Source organism: Papaver somniferum, chromosome 7 (assembly GCF_003573695.1).
Source record: "Papaver somniferum cultivar HN1 chromosome 7, ASM357369v1, whole genome shotgun sequence".
Lineage (NCBI taxonomy): Eukaryota > Viridiplantae > Streptophyta > Magnoliopsida > Ranunculales > Papaveraceae > Papaver > Papaver somniferum.
Genome location: NC_039364.1, coordinates 100,676,377 through 100,701,810, shown reverse-complemented (window position 1 = coordinate 100,701,810; position 25,434 = coordinate 100,676,377).

Here is a 25,434-nt window from a genome sequence, read left to right as displayed (position 1 = left end):
CCAACCATGCCAACCACACCACCGTGCCAATGGCATGCCATGCCAGCCACGCCTCCACGCCAAAGGCATGCCAACCATGCCAGCCGCACCACTGTGCCAGTGGCATGCCACACCAGCCACGTTTCCACGCCAAAGGCATGCCAACCATGCCAGCCGCACTACCGTGCCAATGGCATGCCATGCCAGACACGTTTCCGCGCCAAAGGCATGCCAGCCATGCCATCCGCACCACCGTGCCAACGGCATGCCATGCCAGCCACGTCTCCGCGCCAAAGGCATGCCAACCATGCCAGCCGCATCACCGTGCCAATGGCATGCCATGCCAGCCACGTCTCCGCGCCAAAGGCATGCCAACCATGCTAATGGCATGTCATCCCTACCAGCCATGCCAGCCACGCCAAAACCATGTCGGCCATGCCTCCATGTCGATGGCTGCCAAAAGGGAGGGTTACAACAATCAACGACTACCCTTCCTTCTGAGATGCAAATCTCAGCCGTACAAGTTCGCCACCAAACGTGTGGCAAATTCTGGCCCAAGGCCAAAATCCCACGATTTATGCCAAACCCTATTTGGACCGCGCCTAAACAATGCCAAAGCCAGGCCGGCCATGCCACTAGCTGCCGAAACGGAGGGTTGCAACAATCAACGGCCACCCTTCCTTCTGAGATGCAAATCTCAGCCGTACAAGATCGCCGCCAAACGCGTGGAAACTTCTGGCCCAATGCCAAAACCCTAATTTGGTCGCGCCTAAAACGTGCCAATGGCATGCTAACCATGCCAGCCGTGCCACTGTGCCAGAGGCGTGCCAACCCTGCCACGTCACTTAGCCAAAAATACTGCTAAACGGCTCCGCCCAAGCCGCACCATGCCAACGGCTCCAAGCCGCATCATGCCAATGGCTCCAAGCCGCACCATGCCGACGGCTCCATCCAAGCCGCTTCCCACCAACGACTCCAAGACGTATCATGCCAACAGCTCCAAGCCGCACCATGCCGAAGGCTCCATCCAAACCGCATCACGCCAACGACTCCAAGCTGCATCATGCTAACGGCTCCGTCCAAGCCGCACGATGCCAGCATCTCCTTTCCAAGCCGCATGATTCCAACTCTTTGGTCACGGTGCCAAACCCTAATTTGTCCACGCCAAGGCTATACCGGCCATGCAACCATGCCGCTAGCCGCCAACGGAAGGTATCCATAATCGACGGCTTCCCTTCCTCCTGGGATGCAAATCTCGGCCGTTGAAGGTCGCCACAGAATCGGCAAGCCTCTCAATTTCAACTTGCCACACGTAGAAACATGCTACACGTTTTCCACGAAAACACTCGAGACATCAAAACATGTCATAAACTGGGGGATGCTCATCAGGGTATTGGTCTGGCGGTTTACAACGTGCGGCATGCAATGCGCCCGTTACAAGAAAGTGTCATAAGAGTAAGGCGGTTAATAACGACAAGAAATAATGGTGAAACGTATCCTTCATTATGGAAACATCAATGCTAGGCGTTACCCGTTACCATTCTCTTCCATTACTCAACCGTTTCACTTCTTAAGAGGCCAGGGTACGTTTTGATTGTGACTTGTATAAATAGGTCTCACCTATTTCCACCAAAGAACAAGTTTCTGGTCAGGAGAATACAACACTCAGAAATCACTTGTTATCTTTCCAATCTGCTAGCGTTTCACTTTCTGATACAAGTCGTCAAACAACTACTCTTCCCGAATCAACTATTCTGGTCTCAACACTCTCTTCGCTTCCCTCCCTAAGACCAACCCTTCTCCTTCCCTTTGTGACCGAAGAAAGTCTGGAATGACCATTTCTTGGTTTAGGCCGGATTTGTACAAATTGATCTCTCTAATCAAAGTACTCCCTTGCAGTATATTGTTTAGGGTTTAGACTCGTTTCTCACTTATACACCCGAAATTACCAAAATCAGCAGAAACTGTTTTCACCCCTAAACAATTGGCGGCCACAATGGGAGGTCAATCTCTCGGTTGCAATATCGATTTCCAATTTCCAGTTTCATCTTTCAATTCCGATCTCAAGATGGTAGAAGCAGACTAGCCGCTCGGAGATCAACGACTCGGTTATCAGACGACTCTGGAATATCTGAGACTTAAAAACAACTGGGGACTTTCCACAGTCACGGCAGCGCCGCCCACAAAACTCAGACTTACATCCTGGAGATCCATTTTTTTAAGAGACTCTAAAAGAAAGTAAGTCTTGTCAGACGAGGTGTATATTCCACTACTTCGAATTTTCACATAGATGACAGAAACCGATAGCCATATTATTCTCATGTTTCATTCCATGCTTTCTACTGTCGCACAACGTTCACAGTTCCATGACTTTCCTGGGGTATTTATGCTACTTACAGTCATAACCAAGACATCATTATTCTAAAACAATTCACTCCAAAAGAATAATCTAAAACCCTCATGGGTAAAAATTACCTACCAATTCAAAAACTAGAAAAATCAAACCATAAACCATACGTTTTGTTGGCCTTTCAAAAATCAAACCATAAACTAGGCATTTTTGCCTTTCGGAAAAAAAAAACCTAAATAAAGAAGTTCAGAAGACATGAGTACATTCAAGGAAAATCATCTGTAATGGCTTGCTATTCTTGGAGAAATCCTCCTTCGTGCTTTCGAAAGCTGCCGTTTGGCTTCAGCTCCCTGGACAACCTCTTGATCTCCGCCTCCTGCCGTGCGACCTCATCCACGGAAGGGCCTTCAACCACCGTAGTCTGCAACTTTTCGATCTTAGAGAAACCTTCAACAAACCAGGGAATGTTGAACCTGTGGTCTACGCACACATCACGGTGGAACTTCCAGTTTGAGACCACGTCCTCAGAAACGGTATGGCCAGTCACTTTGCACATGTCGTCAATCGAAGATAAAGCTTACTCCACATGCTTGACCAGCGCAAACCGACTAGTGACCTTTTTGGTTGTGGCGATGTGTCCATACCTTTCCCATATCTAGGCATATAACGTCTTGTATTTGGCTGGCACGCTGAAGCCCCCGATCAACACATGATCTGGATAAGGAACCAGGTATGGAGGAGTAAAGACGACGCCCGCAATTGAATCAACAACCGGAAAAGTATTCCTAACTACAATTGTGCCAGCATTCACTGGAGTACTCTCCATTGTTTGAGTCGCAACAACACCTTCATCTCGATCAACCCCCGGTTCAAGGTCACCAAGTGCGGCTGCCACGGTTGGAGACAAAGCTGTATCTCCACAAGTCTCCGTCTCAGGGCCATCTTCAGAAACGGTTTCCCCCTACGATATCACGGATTAGATATTTTCCAAAAGAAGAGAAAGAAGGGAAGAAGAAAAATGCATGGAAGACTCACTGATTCACTTTCAAGCCGACTAAAAGAAGACTCAGCATTGCTGTTGGAAGAGCTATTTTCATCATCACTAGATTCCGAGCTTTCCTCCTTTTCAGGCTCTTCTTCACTGCAATAAGGCTCAGCATTGCCACCCTCTGCTGCGAGAGCCGCCGTCTTCTGACTATGTGCAAGCCGGGCAAAGGCGTTCACACCCTGATTAAGAAATAAGGAAAGATCTTCAATAACGAAAGAATTGTGCAATCCGACTGAGTGGGAAAGAGAAAGAATACATACCCGAACATTGGAAGAACTGAAGGTCACGTGAGCCGTCGGATCCGACTGAAAGCCACCTGCACGACTTTTCGACCTTCGCTCCTTCTTTTGGGGAATGTCCGCGTCCGTGTCCGTGTTAAGAGATTTCCGTTTGGGAGAGGAGGGATCCCTTAACAATGGATGTTTTGATAAAATTGCAGCAGAAGGCTTACCACATGTATTCTTCACTACATCATTCACGAATCCATGAATGGCAAGGAACTCGTCCTGCCAGAATATGTTATAGTTGGAAGTTGTTGTCGGATTTCGTCCTGAGAGCAAGAAGGGAAGACTTATACCCGGTGCAAGAGCACTAACGTCAAGAGCAGCTGGCAACAAGTTTTCTAGAAAAACCGAATGACGAGAGATAGAGACCCCTTGGTCAAATCCCATATGCCGAGCCGCCCTGTCAATGTTGTAAGAAACTGCCTGGCAAGATCTTCGAAAGAAAGACGGTACATAACCAGGCGTGCAACTTCGCATGAACACAACCTCCCCAACGCCCGTATTCTTTTCAGAAAGAAAATATGTGTTCGGAACAGAAGCAAAAGTGTCCATTTGAACTATGGAGGCATGTACCGGGGCCCATGGACGAAAGTTGATTGTGTAGGAGTTGTCGAGGAATTCAACCAAATTCGAGCCTAATTTTGGAAGCTTGTTCACCCAGCGAAGCATCCTGGAACCACCCCAAGACTCGGGAAGTGAAGCCAACGGTTTGGGAGCGTACTTATCGAAATGCTCCCACAACCACGCTTGGAGGAAAGAGACATTAACGTAGGAGTCCACTTTCATGTAACCATTTGAAGCACGCATGTCTGCAACCAGATGATCCAAATGTGTATACAGAGAACCGAGAAACAATCAGCCAATAGGGAGAGCAACACGCTAATCTGATGGAAAACTTAATGAGCCCCTGCCTTATCTCTTTCTTACCCGAGGCGTCGTCAAAAATATCACTGGATAACCAAATAACCAAGAACGTTGCGACATGAAGCGTACTATTCTTTTGATCCGGCTCCGACCCATCTGGAAACCATTGAGACACCCACCAGCTGTAGAAGCACCTCGTCTCGTATTCCTTCCGGACAAAGCCTTTCGACTTCGCAACAAGAGCGACGCGCATTTGTTCTTCATCTTCAAACAAGGTGATATCCAGATTCCCTGTTATGGGAAGGTTCAACAAGGCGGACACACTCTCTAAAGAGATAGTCATTTCACCCCACCTGCATATAGCCGTGTGAGTATCTGGACACCATCGGGAGATAAAAGCAACTAAGCTTGGGATGTCTTTCCTGATTTGAAGTACCGCAGAAGCTGTGACAACGCCAATGATTTGCGCCTTAGTCAAATTGGATCTTACGCAGTTCTGACTTATCATGAATTGCATCCATTTGTCAAAAGAGCGCAGCGGACTCTGACAGATTCTGAAGTCAATGGAAGAAGCATGATACTCTTTCCTTTGGAGGCAAAACCGTATTACACAACCTGGTCGAACCGACCGGACATCTCCTTCACCCTCTGAACCGGTCATAAGGACGGGAAAAAACTTGAGATAATTTCTCCTAGTTGTGGAGGACGTTGTAAACAATTCATAATTTGTATTTGGCTTAGTGCTGCCAACGTTTTTCGAAGCCGCGGCAGGGTTTTTCTCAGGTGACATCCTAACAAAACTTTCTTAAGATGCTTTCACTTTCAAATAACTACAACAAAAGAAAGAGGTATGAAGAAAGTTACTACCGGAAAGAAGGTACATGAAGATTACTTTATCAGCAATGAAGAATTCATTTCGGTTGCAAGCGACTCTATTTTCAGCCACAAGTCCTAACACGCATAGCCAGAGAAGTGGGGGTTGATACTCACGCAAGACCAAGTTCTACGCTGCCACGAGACACACCCCTCACCGAAACCGCGCATTGCAGCGGAAATACGCTCTCGGCCAAGAAAGGGCGCCTCTCACCGCGGGAACTATGCTCACGGCCACACACACACACAAAAAAAGAAGAAAAAAAGGAAAACCCTAACGCCAACTTTTCATGGAATCAATGGAAGTCGCCTACCCGTGCATGCCTACTTTACGCAACAATTGCTTCCAACACTATTCATGAGGTGACCGATGTTGTGATATTCGAAGAGGAATTGTTTATGATGAAGTTTTTCTACAAATTTACGGAAGACATACCTACGGCTAGGGTTTACACCAATACAGAGGAACAATATTTCTACAATTTTTTTGGAAACGTGTACCTAAGGCTAGGTTTTGTATCAACACAAGAAGAACAAGCTAAAAGAGAAACGCTGGAGTACATACCCGGAATATGCTCGTCTACTTCAATTGTTATCGATCTACCGCTAACACAAGGACGTGAGAACAAAGATACGAAATAAAAAGGAGAGCAAACCCTTTTATAGGCGTGACACTTTTGGAATTTGAACAAGGAAATGACTTCCTGTTTTATCTACGAATGAAAAGGGGCAACCGGGCACGCAATGGCAAGTCGCATGGTGCAAACAATCCACGTCTAAGCTAAGCAGCGCCAAAAGCACATGCCATGCGAGCCAACGTCCACGCCCATCCAACTGATCGCTGTCGTATGCGTCAAAAATAATTTCACTTTCCTAAAGTATATGATAAGAAAGAGTTCGTTTCCACAGAGAGGCAATTGTAGTTATTACGTATTCAATTTCCTAAGTAACCAATTAGGGGGATTTCTGATTTTATAGAGCAATATGAATTAAATTAAAGGCAAAGTAAATAGTAGAATGTAATCAATGAGAGAAAGATATTGGTCAAGGAATTCATCTTCTATCTTAAACAAGTGCTTGCATTCATGATTAGAATTATAATTTAATCTCTTTTATTATCAAAAGCCTAGAGAATCAAGAGAGCAAGATAATCTATTAATTTTCTAAGTTCATCAACATACACATTAGAGCCGCGTATGTGAATTCTACCTAAAGAATAACCTAACGCGTTGCGCTAATTAATTTCAATTCCCAGGAGCATTAAGTTTTGGAAATAGGTTAATCAATGCAATTATCATACATTGCGCATGACAATTCGGACAATGGTCAAACTCTACATATGATTACAAGAGTGTATCACTACAAACCGTAATCATATCATGCTCTTGTATTCGGGGTTATCACTTGATGAAAAACCCTAAGATAACTATGGACAAGGATGCAAGTTCAATTAATTGGCCACTTAACTAACCAAACATCTAAGTCCTATCAAAATACATCAATCATGTGATTATTAAAACAATAATGATTTGAACGATAATCAAGAGAGAAAACTAATGCATTAATCAAGCACAAGTTGTAGATATATGACTACATCCTTAACCAATAATATAAGATTTAGATACTCATAGCTATGGAGTTCATCATAATCAATAATCAAATAAAGAAGATGAAAGCAAAGCAAACCCTAGTAGCGTAAACAAAAGCGGCTCTCTCCTTAGCTCCAAGTAAAATACTTGATGTTAAAAGTTGTAGAAGTCTTCTCTTTTATAGCTCCTCTTGTTCCAAAACTAGGTCTAAGTCTTCAAAGTCCATTAGATGAAAATCCACGTGGCCCAAAAGTGAGAAAAACCCATGTAAAAACTCTGCCAAATCGTCGCCGGAAATGGCCGAAAGTTGGCCGGAAAAGTGTCTCAGGTGACCGGCAAAGTCTGCCCGGTCACCGGTCAAACGGGTCAACTCGGTCACAGTCAGACCGAGTCAAAGGCTGAGTCAAACAACTCAACTGAGTCAGAGTCTAACTGGTCTGACTTGTCAGGCCATAGTCTTGCACTGGCCATATCTTCTGCTGCACAATCATTGTGCATAATAGCTCCTTAGCCAACCATTTTAGCTGTGGACAACTATGCTCTTTTGCTCAAATCGGGTGAACGCTCTTTTCTTCTCTTGAATTCTTCCACCAACAGCAGCCGTCTCTTACTTCTCATATCCACTTCTTCTCTACAATTTCTCTTCATCACTAAAGCAGTCGTGCTTTTTAGACATAAATTTGCATCACTAAAGCCGACATGCTTTTCAGACAAAAATTAAGAAATAGAAGCAAATAATGAGAAATAGTTTGTCTCCAACAACATTTGCATCTTTTTGCCTTGTTCTTCTTCCTTTGTTCCAAATGACTCCAAAGTACCAAAATACTCAAAAACAAACATAAGATACATAACTTACAAGAAAACTTAGCAAAGAAAGCATAAACAATAGATAAATATTAAGGTGTTTTAGACACCTATCAAGTTCCCCCACACTTAGACTTTGCTAGTCCTCGAGCAAATCAAACAAAATAATTATGAAACATACAAACAACTCTGTGTCGCTGAGGATACGGTTACTCTTAGCATGAATAACAGGTCTTTGAACCCCTAGGTGTCCCTAGTGGACGAGTTATAGTCTCGTGAAGGTTTACAAGAGGTGTACCTACAAAACCTTATCTTCCAAATTCCAGCTACCTGTGAAAAATCTATGAATGACACTAAACATTTTGTACTTAGCATACTATCAATGATTACAGGAGGAAGTACCCACTTTCAAATCCAATTCGTTCATAAATTAGTAATGTAGCTTTATCAGAAAGTTGAACACAACCACAATACTCGGAACTAATCAACCACAATCACATGAAAAGATTAAGAATATGGATATAGAAAGTAGATGGTGGCGGACTGTTGACTAAGGTGAACGGTGTTTCCCATATCTGTCTGAAGGTCACTGCCAAAACAAACCTAAAAATCCTATTGGATTGAGCTACTGGTCCGAATACTAATATCAACACAGCTGGCATATACAAGGGAACCAGCGGTCGACAAACTTAATTCTAAATCAATTCACTGGCATATACAAGGGAACCAATGATTGATTTTATTCAACACAATAATAATATTTTTTCTTTTCTTTTCCTTTTTTCAATTTTTTTTTCCAATGACATCATGATTGGATCTTGTGGATCCAAGCGCATGTTTCTTGTCAGCAGATTACATGATAATTCCCTTGGATCCTGCACTCCACGCTTGCTTAGGCGACGGAGATAGGGAGAACACACACATAATGCTTTATCCAAGTGTCATATTTATTCCTTTTGGTCAATTGGTCGGTCTCTTTTTTTTCTTTTTTTCGTAGTAACTCAATCACTTTATTTCATCCTAGCAGTGATAACGATTCGATGTTCGTGCCCCACCAATTCACTTAGAGAAACAATAGATAAATATGGAATAATAAAAATAGAACGTGATATGGTGACGACTCCGAGATATGGTGACAACTAACATATTATGTATTCTTATATTTTGTTCGTTTTCATATGAATAGACTCTACTAATGGGTTCCTCAACTCCTACAACCACGATGTTTCCATTAGTGTAAGGCACAAGTTGCTAGACTTAGGAGGTTATCATCTTCTTTGTTTCTTTTTTTCTTCTATTTTTCTATACTTTTTGTTTTTTGTTTTTTTTTCTAATTTTTCACTAAAGGCATCAAATCAACTAACTATACAAACATATAAATGCTTCCCCACACTTAAACTTTACATTGTCCTCAATGTAAATTAAGTCATTCAAAGTAAAGTTCAAGGTGGGAAATTTCGCAAATGATATGCAAAAACAAAGATAAAATGCTTAAAAATAAAAAGATAAAGATAAAGATACAAAACCGGTGGGTTGCCTCCCACTTAGCGCTTGGTTTGAAGTCGTCATCCCCACTTGCAACTCCAATCACTCCTCCATAGGGAGTACTTCTACAAGGTTAACTCCTTCCACGACTTCCGAAGAGAAGTTCTCATAATATGGTTTCAGCCGGTGCCCATTCACTTTAAGCTCATTTCATGTAGCTAAACTACGAATTTCCACTCCACCATGAGAAAACACATTAGTCACAATAAAAGGTCCAATCCAATGTGACCTTAATTTAACCGGAAATGATTGCAAACGAGAATTAAACAAAAGCACTTTCTGCCCAATGCAAAATTGTTTCTTTGTAATCATACTATCATGAAATGCTTTAGTCTTTTCCTTGTAAATCCGTGAACTTTCAAATGCATCATTGAGAATCTCCTCTAACTCTTGGAGTTGCAACTTCCTTTGCTTTCCAGCACCATCCAACTCTATATTGCATTGCTTAATAGCCCAAAACGCCTTATGCTCAATTTCCACGGGTAGGTGGCAAGGTTTACCATACACAAGAATGGATTTCACCTCTCGGTTAGAAACCTCGACTTGTCCATTTGTTTGTGGATGGTAGGATGTTGCAATCCTATGCGACACATTGTACTTCCTTAACAAGTTTTGCAAGAACCTGTTTTGAAGTGCGAACCTCCATCGCTAATTATAGCCGTTGGAATACCAAACCTTACGAATATATTTGCTTGCACAAAATCTGAAACAACTTTAGAATCATTAGTTGGGGTGGCCTTAGCTTCCACCCATTTCGAGACATAATCCACAACAAGCAAGATATAATAATTCCCACTAGAATTGACAAAAGGGCCCATAAAATCAATTCCCCATATATCAAAAACCTCAACAAATTGAATAATAGTTTGTGGCATTTGATTTCGAGCACCTAGATTGCCTGTTCTTTGGCACCTATCACATGTGATACATAATGCATGCGCATCCTTAAACAAAGTTAGCCAATAGAAACCACATTCTAGTACCTTGAGAGCGGTTCTCTTGCTCCCAAAGTGTCCTCCACAAGCATATGAGTGGCAACAAGACAAGATAGAATTAAATTCTGGTTCGGGAACGCACCTTCTTATTACTTGGTCACTACAATGTTTCCATAAGTATGGATCATCCCATATGTATTGGTTTCCTAACTTCTTAAGTTTGTCCCTCTCAGCACGAGACAAGTTCTTTGGGATTTTTTTAGAAACTAAGTAATTAACAATATCAACGTACCATGGTTCTCCAAAGGCAATTGAGAATAGTTGCTCATCCGGGAAACTTTTGACGCAATGGGATAACTTCCTTGTCCACAACAAGACGGCTCAAGTGATCCGCAACGGTGTTCTCAATTCCTTTCTTGTCTTTGATCTCTATATCAAATTCTTGCAAGAGAAAAATCCATCGTATGAGCCTCGGTTTCGCCTCTTTCTTTGTAAGCAAGTACCTAAGTGCTGCATGATCAGAAAACACAACAACTTTTGTACCGATTAGATAAGAGCGAAACTTTTCTAAAGCAAAAACAATAGCTAATAACTCTTTTTCAGTGGTTGTGTAGTTTTTTTGGGCTTCATTGAGTGTCCTAGAAGCATAATAAATGGCATGGGGTATCTTCCCCACACGCTTCCCAAGCACCGCACCAACCGCATAATCACTTGCATCACATATGAGCTCAAAAGGCTTGCTCCAATCCGGTGGTTTAATGATAGGGACTGAAATCAAAAGTTCTTTCAAAAGGTTGAATTCCGCCATACACTTATCATCAAAGTTAAAAACCACAACTTTTTGCAATAAATTGCAAAGTGGTGATGTTATCTTGGAAAAGTCCTTGATGAATCTACGATAAAAACTTGCATGACCAAGAAAAGAGCGTATCCCTCTCACCGTAGTGGGAGGGTTTAGAGCACGAATAAGGTCTATCTTAGATTTATCGACTTCCAAGCCTTTAGAAAATATTATATGGCCTAAAACTATGCCATGAGTTACCATGAAATGGCACTTCTCCCAATTCAGCACAAGATTTGTTTCAACATATCGTTCAAGGATTAATGATAAATTGTGCAAGGAAAGGTCAAATGAATCACCAAAGACACTAAAGTCATCCATGAAGACTTCGATTATGTTTTCAACATATTCTGAGAAAATACTTACCATACACCTTTGAAAGGTAGCTGGAGCATTGAACAAGCCAAAAGGCATCCTTCTATAAGAAAAAGTACCGAAAGGACAAGTGAAAGTGGTTTTCTGTTGATCCTCCGGTGCTATCACAATCTGATTGTGACCTGAATAGCCATCAAGGAAGCAATAGTAAGAGTGTCCAGCTAAACGTTCAAGCATTTGATAAATAAAAAGTAATGGAGAGTGATCCTTCCTAGTGGTGGCATTCAATTTTCTATAGTCAATACAAACCCTCCAACCAGTTTGCACACGAGTTGGGACAAGTTCATTCTTATCATTCTCCACCACCGTCACACCTGATTTCTTTGGTACCACTTGTACCGGGCTTACCCACTTGCTATCGGATATGGGGTAGATAACACCCACATCCAAAAGCTTGAGTATCTCCTTTTTCACAACTTCCATCATGGGAGGGTTCAAACGACGTTGCGCTTCCCTTGTAGGCTTTGCATCGTCTTCCAATCGGATCTTGTGCATACAAACAGCAGGGCTTATACCCTTGATATCGACAATTGTCCATCATATGGCCGTCTTGTACATCCTTAGCACCCTTAGAAGTTTTTGTTCCTCTAATTCACTAAGCTCATTAGAAACAATCACGGGTAAGTCTTCGTTGTCGCCCAAGTACAAGTACTTTAAGTGACTTGGAAGAGGTTTCAATTCTAACTTTGGAGATTTAACAATAGAAGGCACAAGTATCTCATCATTGCAAGGTAAGAAAGCATATGAAATATTCTTAATTGCTGATTTTTCCGGTAATGAGTCAAGAGAACCAATGGTTTCTTTAATCTCATCACCATACTCCAAACCATCATCAATGGGTGTAGTGAGCACGGTTTCCAAAGTTTCAACACCATTCAACTCAAACATTTGTTGCGCCAATGTATCCATCACATCAATGGAGAAACAAGAGTGGACATCACTAGGATATCTCATCGTCTCGAAAATGTTGAAACGTATTATTTCTCCATCAAACTCCATAGTTAGCGTTCCCTTGTCAACATCGATTATGGTTTTCGCCGTTTTCATGAAAGGACGCCCAAGTAGCAAAGGAATAGATGAGTCCGGTGAACCTTCATCCATCTCTAACACACAAAATTCAGCTGGAAATACTAGTTGATTAACCTGCACAAGAACATCCTCAACAATACCCATTGGGTAAACATTAGAGCAATCGGCTAATTGCAATACAATTCCAGCCTTTTTAAAAGGACCAAGATCGAGTGAGTTATACATAGATGCAGGCATAACATTTACGGATGCACCTAAGTCCAACATAGATTTGTTAAATATGGTGTTACCAATTGTGACGGGAATGTCAAAGATATCGGGATCCTTGCACTTAAGTGGGAGTTTGTGTTGTAAGATTGCCGAAGCATTCTCCCCCACACTTAGCACTTCATTACCTTTGAGCCTTTGCTTGTTGGTACACAAGTCCTTCAACACCTTTGTGTAGATGGTGGATTTTCGACAAGGGCTAAAATCGTAAACTCATAATTATACGAAGCTCTGATCCAGCAATCAGACGTGAGTATTGAGACACGGGTCTCTTGTCGAATTCTCAACGGAGAGTACTTTCTGTCAGAGTACATGTAGATATGTAGTCTCACGACTGGACAACGGCATATCTCATGAATACTGAACACTTTCAGTGATTATTTCTATATAGTATCACGAGATGGACGGCTCCTAGACAGCTTGCTCTGCTAGTATAGAGCGATAACATCTTCAGGAACAAACAACGAGTTTACCCTGACTATATAAAGGATATGACTTGCCGACAAGCTCATATCGGGATAATTAATGCTCCTAGACAGCTTGCTCTGCTAGTATAGAGCCACAAAGTTAATTATTCCTAATTAAGATTAATTCTGCCGTGACATTCACTACTGAATTCCCAGAATAATCTCTTATTGCTCCTATTCCATGGTCGAATCCACGACTGGTCCGATGGAATGACAATAACAGTTACTCCTATTCTATGGTCGAATCTACGACTGGTCCCATGGAATGGCAATAAACAATTGTTCTGATTCTATGATCGAATCCACGGCTTGATCTCATAGAATAACAATAACTATATTTTCTCATTACTCCGATTTCATGATCGAATCCACAACTGGTCTCATAAATGGTAATAGATAAATCTTAATTACTCCGATTCTATGGTCGAATCTACGATCCCATGGAATGGTAATGCTCACTTTATTATTCTGAATTCGTAGTCGAATCCTCAGCTGATCCTATGAATTAATAATAAACATCTTATTACTCAGTTTTGTGAATTATTCTCCACTGAATTCCACAATTAGTAATAAATAATCAACAACCGGGAGTCTGAGCTACCTCTAAGTAAGTCCCGATTCAAATGGTGAAAGTGTATTCAATGACGATACACTAACAGTCACCGCACGAACGAGTATTTCAAAATACAACGAAACGATGAACCTATGCAAAATAGGGAAGAAAATAATAAATAATTAAAAATATTGACCAGAGTTCTGGGAGCACGGATACACGACCGACCGACCGTGTCTTGGTCAATCCCTCGCTAGTTTTATATTTTTAATGCATTTTTATTATTTTCCATGATTTGATGAAAATTCTCTCATTTTATCAAATCTCCGTCGTCTCGAGGAAACTCCTCGGTTTCATGGTATTTTCATAAATTCGTAAAAAATAATATAAAATTAAGGAAAGAAGTGTGGGGAGTGACCGTTGGCCAACCGGCCATCCCTTGGTCCCAGCCGGCCCCACACCTCACGGTTCCTCATTATTTTATTATTATTATTATTTCTCCAATTTCATGAAAAAAACTCCTTGATTTCATGGTATTTTGCACAAATCACCAAATAATAATAAAATAAAATAAATTATGAAAACTTGTGGGACCGGGCCCTGGTCGGCCGGCCATGCCCTAGCCGGTCCCACACGCCCCTTTGTTTTATTATTATTTTTATTTTCCTTGAATTCATCAAATTCCTTGATTTCATGGTATTTCTCTCAAATTAGGAAAAATTCCCTCAAATCATGAAAAAATACCTAAAAAAATATTAAAAATTATGAAAACTCGTGGGACCAGACCCTAGCCGGCCGGGCGTGCCTCCACGGTCCCACACGCCCTTGTTTTTATTATTTTAATGTTTTTTGCTTCCCTGAACTCATGAAAACTCCTTCAATTCATGGAAACTCCTTAAATTCATCAAATTTCTCAAAATTCATGAATATTTCATAAAATCATCAAAATATTATAAAATTAAGGAAAAGGCACCACGGGACCGTGGCCATGACCAGCCGACCATTCCTTGGCCTCGGCGGTCCCACGCCTCCTTATTCCTTATTTTATAATTATTTTCCATCATCTCATGGTGTTTTCTTCAGTTTCGTCGAAACCCTAATTTTGGCATATTTTCTCGAATGGATGCTCAATCGCACGCCAGAAAATATCAAAATTCTCAGGAATGAGACGCGAACGCCTTGGGGACACGAGCGCGCTATCTTGACCAACCAAGATTGGCTCTTTGGCTTACAGAAGCCGGTCCCATCAAGTTTCACAGTTTTGACCTAATTTGCACAATTGGACGTATTAGGTCCAAGACTCTTCCAAACACTTTGGATTTTCATGAAGTGATCATCAGGCGGTCATGTGACTACCCAGGGCCATTTTCATGACCCCATGGCGGTCCCTCACTACGTCATAATTAATTAGGTTTTCTCACCTAAGGCTCAGACGAGCATTTTCGAATAAATGATTAAACCAGCATTTAATCATTCTTTCACCAACAAATCGTCAACTCTTCAGGAGTTCTTCGTATTTTTTGCTTACGTGAGAATATGGACACTACATGGTTGATCCACGGTCCCATGTAGTTGTTCCCTCCTTCGTCCCATGGTTAAACTTTTGACGAACCATGAATTGATCATCAATTGATCAAATTAGGGTTTCTGAATCCAAGGATCATAATTCCAGATTCCAACCTTAATAATTTTACGACGACCTCATGGTTATTAATTTTATTAATTATGCTCGGTTCAATGACCAATTCTAATTAATATTTTTGGTATGCTGCCAATAATCCATTAGATGAGCAACAATGCTCAGACGATTAAATATTCAACAATTCATCACATGAGCAACACTTGCTCAGATGATAAATATTTGCTCAAACCAAGGAATATTGGTTCAACAATCAATATTCAACGGTCCATCGAATGAGCAATACTTGCTCACTTCATCGTAAGAACTATACCTCTATCTCATGACATGTTCAATTCATGAGTTTCAGAACATCATGTTCAACTCAGCAACTACATGGACTCATCGTCCCATCAAATCACGAAGTCATCAATTGACTAACAAACCACGAGACGTCAATCGTGTCACTTTGGGGGGATATCACTTAGGGTTTTGGTATGGCGGTCTACGGCACGTGTGTTCATACACACGTTGGAATGTGAGCAAGTCGTGCAATCAGTTGAAGGAGTTCACAAAGTAGTGGATGGAAAATCGACCAAGTCATCACACAATGAGCAACTGGTCTCAAACACGATTTCCATTTCCCCACTCTTTCATCCCATCAACTGTCACACTTCACGGAATCATGGTGTCTAAAATTCTAGCAATATAAATAAGTCTCTGAATCATGATTAAATCATCAACATCAACATTATCATCAATCTCACGTCTCATCGACAACACGAGATCATCAACTCATCAATTGAGCAACTACTCTCAATTGAGCAATTTCAATCATTCAGAGCTTATCATATTCAGAATTCACATACCCACAATCTTTGATTACCATTGATTCCACACATTTCCCAGCTTCCCTCCTACAAATCAACCCATAATTTCTTGTGACCGAATTTACTCTGGAACGGTCATTGTCTTGATTTAGGCCGGAGTACTACAGATTGATATCTCGAATCTAAAGCACCCCCTTTGCAGCGGTGCATCTGTGTGAGGTTTAAAATTTCGCTCGGTTCGAGGAGTCTCCTCCGTACGGTCGTCTCCTCAATTCCTTAAAAACCAGCAAATCGTTTTCCTCATTCACAGATTGGCGACCACAGTGGGAGATCATTCTCTCGGTTGCAATCTCACAATCTCACAAAGATGATTGATCTTAGGTCCGGTTCAGTTACCAATCCGGGTTCAACACCCGACTCTCACATCGCATTTTCTAGTGATACTGCAATCGCAAGTACTACTCCTCTCAACATTGCAGGCTTCAGTGGTACCGCTAATACCACTCCTCCAGCCAGCAATGCCATGCCACATGTTACTACTACTCCTCCAAGCACTGGTGCTCCAGTGATCACCCTTGCAAGTGACGGCACTGGCGCCATCAACAATCCACTCTTCGGTCGGTCTCCTGAAGAAACCAGAGGAAATCAGCCTACCATAGTTGATCTCATGAAGGTTCAGACTGACGTGGCTGCAACACAGAAGCAATTGTGTGTTTATATTAAAACTCTCACAGACAAGCTTGCGTCTGAACGAACTCAGCCTCAGCGCGAGAAAGGAAAATCTAAAGAAACATCTTCAACCGCTGATCCTGAAATCTCTCCAATCCATGTTGTACATGATGAAGAATTCCGCAAAGCTGCATATGACTCTCCAGCAACGGAACATGCAAGTTTCATCACTCGTGAAGATATGGAGTGCTTTTTGAGGATCGATGAAAAGACAAGACATCATCCGTCCATCGTCACCAACCTCCCATACTGCCATACAGAGGATTCCTCTTTCAAAAGGTTATACCGCTCCAACATTCATTCTTTATGATGGAACATGCAATACTCAAAAACATATTTCTCGGTTTCTGGAATTATTGGGCGAACACGAGCACAACCATGTCGTCCGTCTGGAGGAATTTTCAAAATCCTTGAAAGGAAGGGCATACACCTGGTACAACAACATCGCACTAGGAAGTATCACCGATTGGGGAGAGATGATTAATGCTTTCTACAGAAAATATTTCTTCGTGTCAGAGCAAGTCGCTCTCTCTGATCTAGGAAGGATGATTCAAAGGAGCAGTGAACATCCCGATGATTATGTGAAAGGGTTCAGAGTTCAAGCCTTGGACTGTCATTGTCCAAACGTCACGGAGCAGCAACTGGTAGACTTGTGTATCAACGGCATGATCCCGGTCTACAGAGCTTTATTGGAAAATCTTCGTTTCCAGACCTTCTCAGAGCTTCATGAAGCGGCGAAGCGATCGGCAACTACTGTGCCCGCTTTACTGGAAAGAACAAAAGCTACAAAGTCTGAAGAACCGCGAGACACTCGAGATGGCGGACGTCTGATCAAGAACCAGTAAATCCTCCAGACTTCCACAAACACTGTTGGATAAGGGAGCAAATGGAAAGCCAAACCGCTGCGCAAGCATACCCCAGCTCCTTCAAAAGCACAAAGGAAGGATGAGCAAGATGCACAAGCCTCTGACCAACGCACAAGAGTTCCTGATCAAGAAGCACCTGACTTTCCTTTTTTAATTAAATAGGTGATCAAACTCCTGGATGTCTGGGTCCAAGATGGTGCAATCAAGATGCCATATGTCAAGAAATAAACAACTGAAGAAGACATGGAAAGTCCTCGTTACTGCCGCTTCCACAGGTTCGTCAATAATCCCACAAGCGACTGCGGAGTTTCGAAGCACATTTTCAAAGAGAAGGTTAATCCATAATAGCTTCAACTGGGGACTCAAGGAGTACACAAGAATCCTCTCCCAGTCAGAACCTTTACACTCTTTGAACAACCTATCAAAGTGGAAGTTCAATCAGTCGAATGTGAATTGCTTTATCTGTCGAAGGCACAAAGGAGAGACATTTTCACAAAACCACATCGTGTCAAGAAGTATATTCCGGAAATACTTCTTGAACCTCCATCTGCATATCAAGAGATGTACGACTGGGGACTGCTTACCACCGTCAATCTAAGAAGAAACGAATTTGGAAGAACGTTGATCGATGCTAGCACCGTCGTCAACAACATTCCACTGAAACCATTGGATCCAAGGGCATCACTCGACAAGAAGCTACTCATGCTCCCATCTCAATCAGAGGCCTTGAAGGAGCGCTCGGAAATACTTATGGCTGCATCACTCTCAAAGTGAACATAAGTTCAACCTGAACAGAAACCAAGTTTCACATAATCAGGAAGATCCAGGATATGACATATCCTTCAGACGAGCGTGGATCCACGCTAAAAATATGGGTACTTACAAAGCGCCTTTGGTTACACATCTCTCCAACGAATAAAGTTCTGATCCAGAAGATTTGACGGACATTCCATCATCAGAGTACTTTGAGGAATTTCAAACTTTGACGAGGTTGAAGCAAGAACATGCAAAAGATGCATAGACATTCATCAATAGTTTCCGCACTCAGGCAAGTCACATTCCATGTCTATGTCATTTATTTCCTCACATGTTATCCTAGAATGGGGACTTAAATATGCTAGCAACTCTACAAGACGTTATCAATGGTAGCTTCACCGCATTAGTATTTTACCAAGTGGTTGAATCTGACGTTTCTCCGAATCAAGCACTGAAACATTCATTACTGGCGTCCAAACATGGAAAAGAACACTTTGGGTGTTTCTCTTGTTATTCCATGTATTCCACAAAATCAGAAAGCTCTGATGTCTGCACAAGTGTCGAATCCCACTACTGCAACGAAAGGTATGTTGAATCAACAAAAGATACTCCAGGGTCGAGACGATCAAATCTAAGACATTCGATGCTTAAGTAATATGCGCTTCAACGCTCAAGCACCTAAGAAGTCTTCAAATTGTACTCCCAATCAAAGAGTACACCTTCGCATCTGCTTCAGCACCAATATCTCGAGGATGATACACTGATTCAACACCAGCACGATCAAAGTGTAACTAAACTACAATCGATAAGTCTTCATTATCCCAGGATAAGACTTCCGAAGCAGATGAATCATCATTCATACGTGGATGGAGCTAACTCCTTCAACATACACTGGGCAACCTGAGGTGATTCCACGAAACTTCATCAACAGGATTTCTCTACATCACAAGCCCCTGCACGATTGAGGAACTTCCTTTCTTCACCAAACACATCCAGTATGAAAACTGCCGCTTCTATCTACTGAAATAACGTCGACTTACTGACAAAGCCAGTTCATGGTGAAGTTATGCTTTCAGGAGCATTCAATTTGAACTCTCAGTACACCTTCATCTTAGGGACGCTCAGTAAAAGGCTCACTAGATGGAGGAGCAAAGATACTAGTCTTTTCGGTCTTTGGAGCAACTTCAACCATGGTATCAGCATCAACAATAATCTCTATAGGAACACAATCCATGATCTCAGCATCGACAAAGATCTCTGGAGTGTAATCATTCATGGTTTCAGCACCAACGACGGTCTCATGAGCAACATCCTCAGGGCTTCATCAACTAATCATTCTCTGAAGTGTTACATATGAGGCGGACTTCTCTAAGAACCAATGATTCATATAAATATGTGTAGACCTAATAACATGAAATTCTTCCCGAAGATGGCACGACTGGTGGGCATAATCCAGAGTCTTCTACAAGATGTTCTCATCACCTCTACAAATGAGATACAACACACTTCAGGCCATGGGTTTGCAAAAACGTACCAATGGGTGAGTAATGGGAAAATGTTTCCTCAACGAAAGATGTTCGTCTATGTCTCTTGTACAACATACCAAAAGGGTGCATCAATCGGACATACGAGATGAAAGATATGGCCTTTACCGTCAGGTCTACGAAATCTGAAAAATTTGTACGGGATTACAAATTACAAATGTGCACGCTTCGCTGGATGACCTCTAGAAATCCAAATTGAGTGATTCTTGTCTCATTAGACAACTCAGTCTCTTAGCTTCAAAAGTTGGGGTCAAGCATCAAATTTCGACGTCGTATGAGGTTCCTACAGCTTCCAGAGCGTACAACATGCATGCAGCAATTCTTAGACGGGATTCATAACTTCCACAATCGATCGGTGTCCACCAGGTCTTTTCGCTAAGTCCTTCATCAAGGTACCTCCAACTTCGAACACTTGGGTCTTTATATCAATTTTCTACCTGGGTCCTCTATCCAAGTCTTGCCAGAAGAAGAAGAAACGAAAAGGAGAGATTTAACAAAATACTGGGGACTGACGATCCACTGATCATGACGATCAGTTTTATAGTCCAAAACTTGTGACGCCAGACTCTCTTGTGCTAATCATTCATCGTAAAAGTGATGCTACCGCCGGGACATGAAACCATGGTCATTACATCATCCCCTCTCGAAAGCAACCTCAGCTATGGTCCCGTGACCAGGGTTTCAGACGTGATGTTTTACGGTTGAGAAAGACAAGATGGCTGCAAGCACCATGCTCATGTACCAATCAAAGGGTTATGATCTCAAATGAATCAATAGCATAGAAATCCTCCACCAACCAGTTCGTGGTATGGGAGTGATGCATCGAATGGAGGACCAAAACAACCCCTGCACTTGGGTGTTAATACACCACTACACGATTCTCAGTTACTGGGGCAGCCTCTACAATCAGGGCAACAGTTTCTTCAGTATTCTCTGCTGGTGGCTCGGTTTTCTTCTATCACTGAAGCAGCAACAATCGAAGTTTCCATAACTTCAGTGACAACCTTCTCATGGCCTTGAAGTTCAAGGATGGTTGTATCTTCATCAACAACTCCAGAACAGCTCGAGTTATCCTTATTGGTTTCAATATCCTCAACTTCGGTATTTCACACCTAATACGAAGATTACATGAGGTTAGAGCAATCTAAACATGAGACCAAATGAGATCATAAAAATACATTATACAAGCAGTCCAACATCATCAGGGTTCATCATTATACACTCGAGGCACGAGCAAATAGCATGAAAGTCATGAAAATACGTTTTGCGGCAAGCTCGTCTGAACAGACTTTACTCTGCCCTGTGCAAAATGATTAACTGGGAGAAATATACAAGGAATCTGAGGATGAGTTATATACCATTCTCTTCGCATGGATTTCCTCTACCACATGTCAAAATTTCATAACAATCCGATGAACGATCAAGGAGATGCGGTCAAAACATTAGACAACGTACAGTCTGAAAAAGTTCTGAAAGTCTCCTGGAAGTTTACTGTTTTGCCTTTTTTAGGTCCTGGACGTGCTCAAAACGTAAAAAGCTTCTTTTCTAAAGCTTGGACATTTCCTGGGATAAGGATACATGGGTGAATCGCGAAAATCTGACATCGGACGAAGATTCTACAGCATTTTTGCTAAACAGCTAAGTTCTGAATTTTCTGGTGACGTATTTCGGCAAAGCTTTTCATATATTCACATGTATTCTCATTCATGCATTCATGAATCAACAAGTTTATACTTCTATGGATAAAATGCAAGATAAATACTTACTTGGGTGGGCTCTGAGGCGTTCAAAGAACCAGAATTGCTTGCCTCAACATCAACAACAACATTACTTTCATTCGGTTTTGAGCTTTAGGAGTTTTCTTTATGGTCATTCTCCGAACGAGCATCACCAGTACTCTCTACTTCCATGGATACATCCTCCTGGACATATTCTCAACAATGAGCATCTTATCTACGAAGTTATACGAAGAAATACTTACTTCGGCCTCTTCTTCAACACTCGAGTCTGAAACCGTCTGCCCAGCAGCACAGAATTGAAGACCGTCAATACTTGACAGAGCAAAGTTCTGCAAAGGAATAAAAAACCTTGGTCTCGTGATCCTAATTGCACGGACAAGAAAAAGTCATGATGTGAGGAGCGCTAACAACTCACCAAAGAGACATGGGACTTTACAATGCTCGAACCTGGATGCCGTTTTTCGGGTTTATATTTGACCAAGAAGAATTCGTTATTCGCATTTGGAGAACTCTTAGTCACCGCTTCTTCCTCTTCATCAACTGAAGGAGTCTCATAACCGCCGTTTGACATCTCTGCAAAGTAGTTGCGACATCCATGTGATATTTTTACTTCAGAATATCATTCAAAGGTGCAAATTTCATCAAAGCAGTGAAATTAAAGCATAAAAAAGGTGCTCACATCAGCGTCTGCAAAAATGGTAACAATCCAACTCTTACCTATTTACAAATTTCACTAGTTGTTGTGATTATAAGGTCAGAATTTCGAAAACTTGCTCATTCCGTCAAACCTGCAAAGACGACCAAAATTCATTATTCAAAATCATGACTTGATGTTCATAGAACCGTGAACAACTCACGTGAATTTAACATCCACTGGTTTTTCAAAAATTGGACAGACGTCCATTCTACAATTTTGAAAACTCACATACAGACATTATTTCACCATTTATAATTGTCTACTTTCAACTGTTGTTCAAAATCAAAACATTGATTTTACAAAATATATATATTTAACGTGAAACTCACGTAAATTTGAAAAATATATCTATATATTTTTGCTCCCTCGCACGAGCATCTGTCTTTTAAGTGAGAGTATATTTTCAAAGATTTCCGAAAGCTCGAAGATAAAATTTTCATGAAAGCTCATAAACAAAATTTTCAAAAAAAAAACTTTTCTCTCGTACGAGCATCCACCTTTGAAACGAGAGTTTATTCCACTTTGTGAAATCTAACATATAAAATAAAATTTTGGTTTTCGTGAAAGCTCATAGACAGAATTTTATATCATTAGACTCAGGTCTATTTTGTTCGTTCCTTAAACTAACGAACGAACAAGCGTCTATTCCTAAAACAAGGATTTATTTTTTGGGTCGGGCCCGTGAATCCTGAACCAACCAAGATTCCATCATCGAATCAGCGGTTCAACACCAATTTATGCTCATCAAACGATGCTCCAATCATGACATTGAAGCCTTCATCAAGTCGTGGGCCCTGATCCAGCAATCAGACGTGAGTATCGAGACACGGGTCTCTCATCGAATTCTCAACGGAGAGTACTTTCTCTCAGAGTACATGTAGATATGTATTCTCACGACTGGACAACGGCATATCTCATAAATACTGAACACTTTCAGTGATTATTTCTATATAATATCACGAGATGGACGGCTCATAGACAGCTTGCTCTGCTAGTATAGAGCGATAACGTCTTCAGGAACAAACAAAGAGTTTATCCTGACTATATAAATAATATGACTTACCGACAAGCTCATATCGGGATAATTAATGCTCCTAGACAGCTTCCTCTGCTAGTATAAAGCCACAAAGTTAATTATTCCTAATTACGATTGCTCCTATTCCATGGTCGAATCCATGACTGGTCCCATGGAATGGCAATAACAATTGCTAATATTCCATGGTCGAATCCACGACTGGTCCCATGGAATGGCAATAACAATTTATCCTATTCCATGGTCGAATCCACGACTGGTCCCATGGAATGGCAATAACAATTGCTCCTATTCCATGGTCGAATCTGCGGCTGGTCCCATGGAATGGCAATAAACAATTGTTCTGATTCTATGATCGAATCCACGGCTTGATCTCATAGAATAGCAATAACTATATTATCTCATTACTCCGATTTCATGATTGAATCCATAACTGGTCTCATAAATGGTAATAGATAAATCTTAATTACTTCGATTCTATGGTCGAATCTATGATCCCATGTAATGGTAATGCTCACTTTATTATTCTGAATTCGTAGTCGAATCCTCAGTTGATCCTATGAATTAATAATAAACATCTTATTACTCAGTTTTGTGAATTATTCTCCACTGAATTCCACAATTAGTAATAAATAATCAACAACCGGGCGTATGAGCTACCTCTAAGTAAGCCCCGATTCAAATGGTGAAAGTATATTCAACGACGATACACTAACAGTCACCGCACGAACGAGTATTTCAAAATACAACGAAACGATGAACCTATGCAAAATAGGGAAGAAAATAATAAATAATTAAAAATATTGACCAAGGTGCTGGGAACACAGACACACGACCTACCGACCGTGCCGTGGTCAGTTCCACGCTAGTTTTATATTTTTAATACATTTTTATTATTTTCCATGATTTGATGAAAATTCTCTCATCTGATCAAATCTCCTTCGTCTCGAGGAAGCTCCTCGGTTTCATGGTACATCCATAACAAATAATATAAAATTAAGGAAAGGAGTGTGGGGCGTGACCATTGGCCAACCGGCCATGCCTTGGTCCCAGCCGGCCCCACACCCCACGGTTCCTTATTATTTTATTATTATTATTATTATTATTATTTCTCTAATTTCATGAAAAACTCCTTGATTTGATGGTATTTTTTGCACAAATCATCATATAATAATAAAATAAAATTATGAAAACTTGTGGGACCGGGCCACTAGCCGTCCGGCCATGCCCTAGCCAGTCCCACACGCCCTTTGCTTTATTATTTTATTATTATTTATCCTATTTTTCCTTGAATTCATCAAATTCCTTGATTTTATGGTATTTCTCTCAAATTAGGAAAAAATCCCTCAAATCATCAAAAATACCTAAAAATATTAAAAAATTATAAAAAACTCGTGGGACCGGTCCATAACCGGCCGGCCATGCCTCCATGGTCCCACACGCCCGTGTTTTTATTATTTTAATATTTTGCTTCCATGAACTCATGAAAACTCCTTCAATTCATGGAAACTCCCTAAATTCATCAAATTTATCAAAATTCATGAATTTTTCATAAAATCATCAAAATATTATAAAATTAAGGAAAAGGCACCACGGGACCGTGGTCACGACCAGCCGACCATGCCTTGACCACGGCGGTCCCACGCCTCCTCATTCCTTATTTTATAATTATTTTTCATCATCTCATGGTGTTTTCCTCAGTTTCGTCGAAACCCTAATTTTGGTATATTTTCTCGAATGGATGCTCAATTGCACGCCAGAAAATATCAAAATTCTCAGGACTGAGACGCGGATGCCTTGGGGACACGAGCACACTACC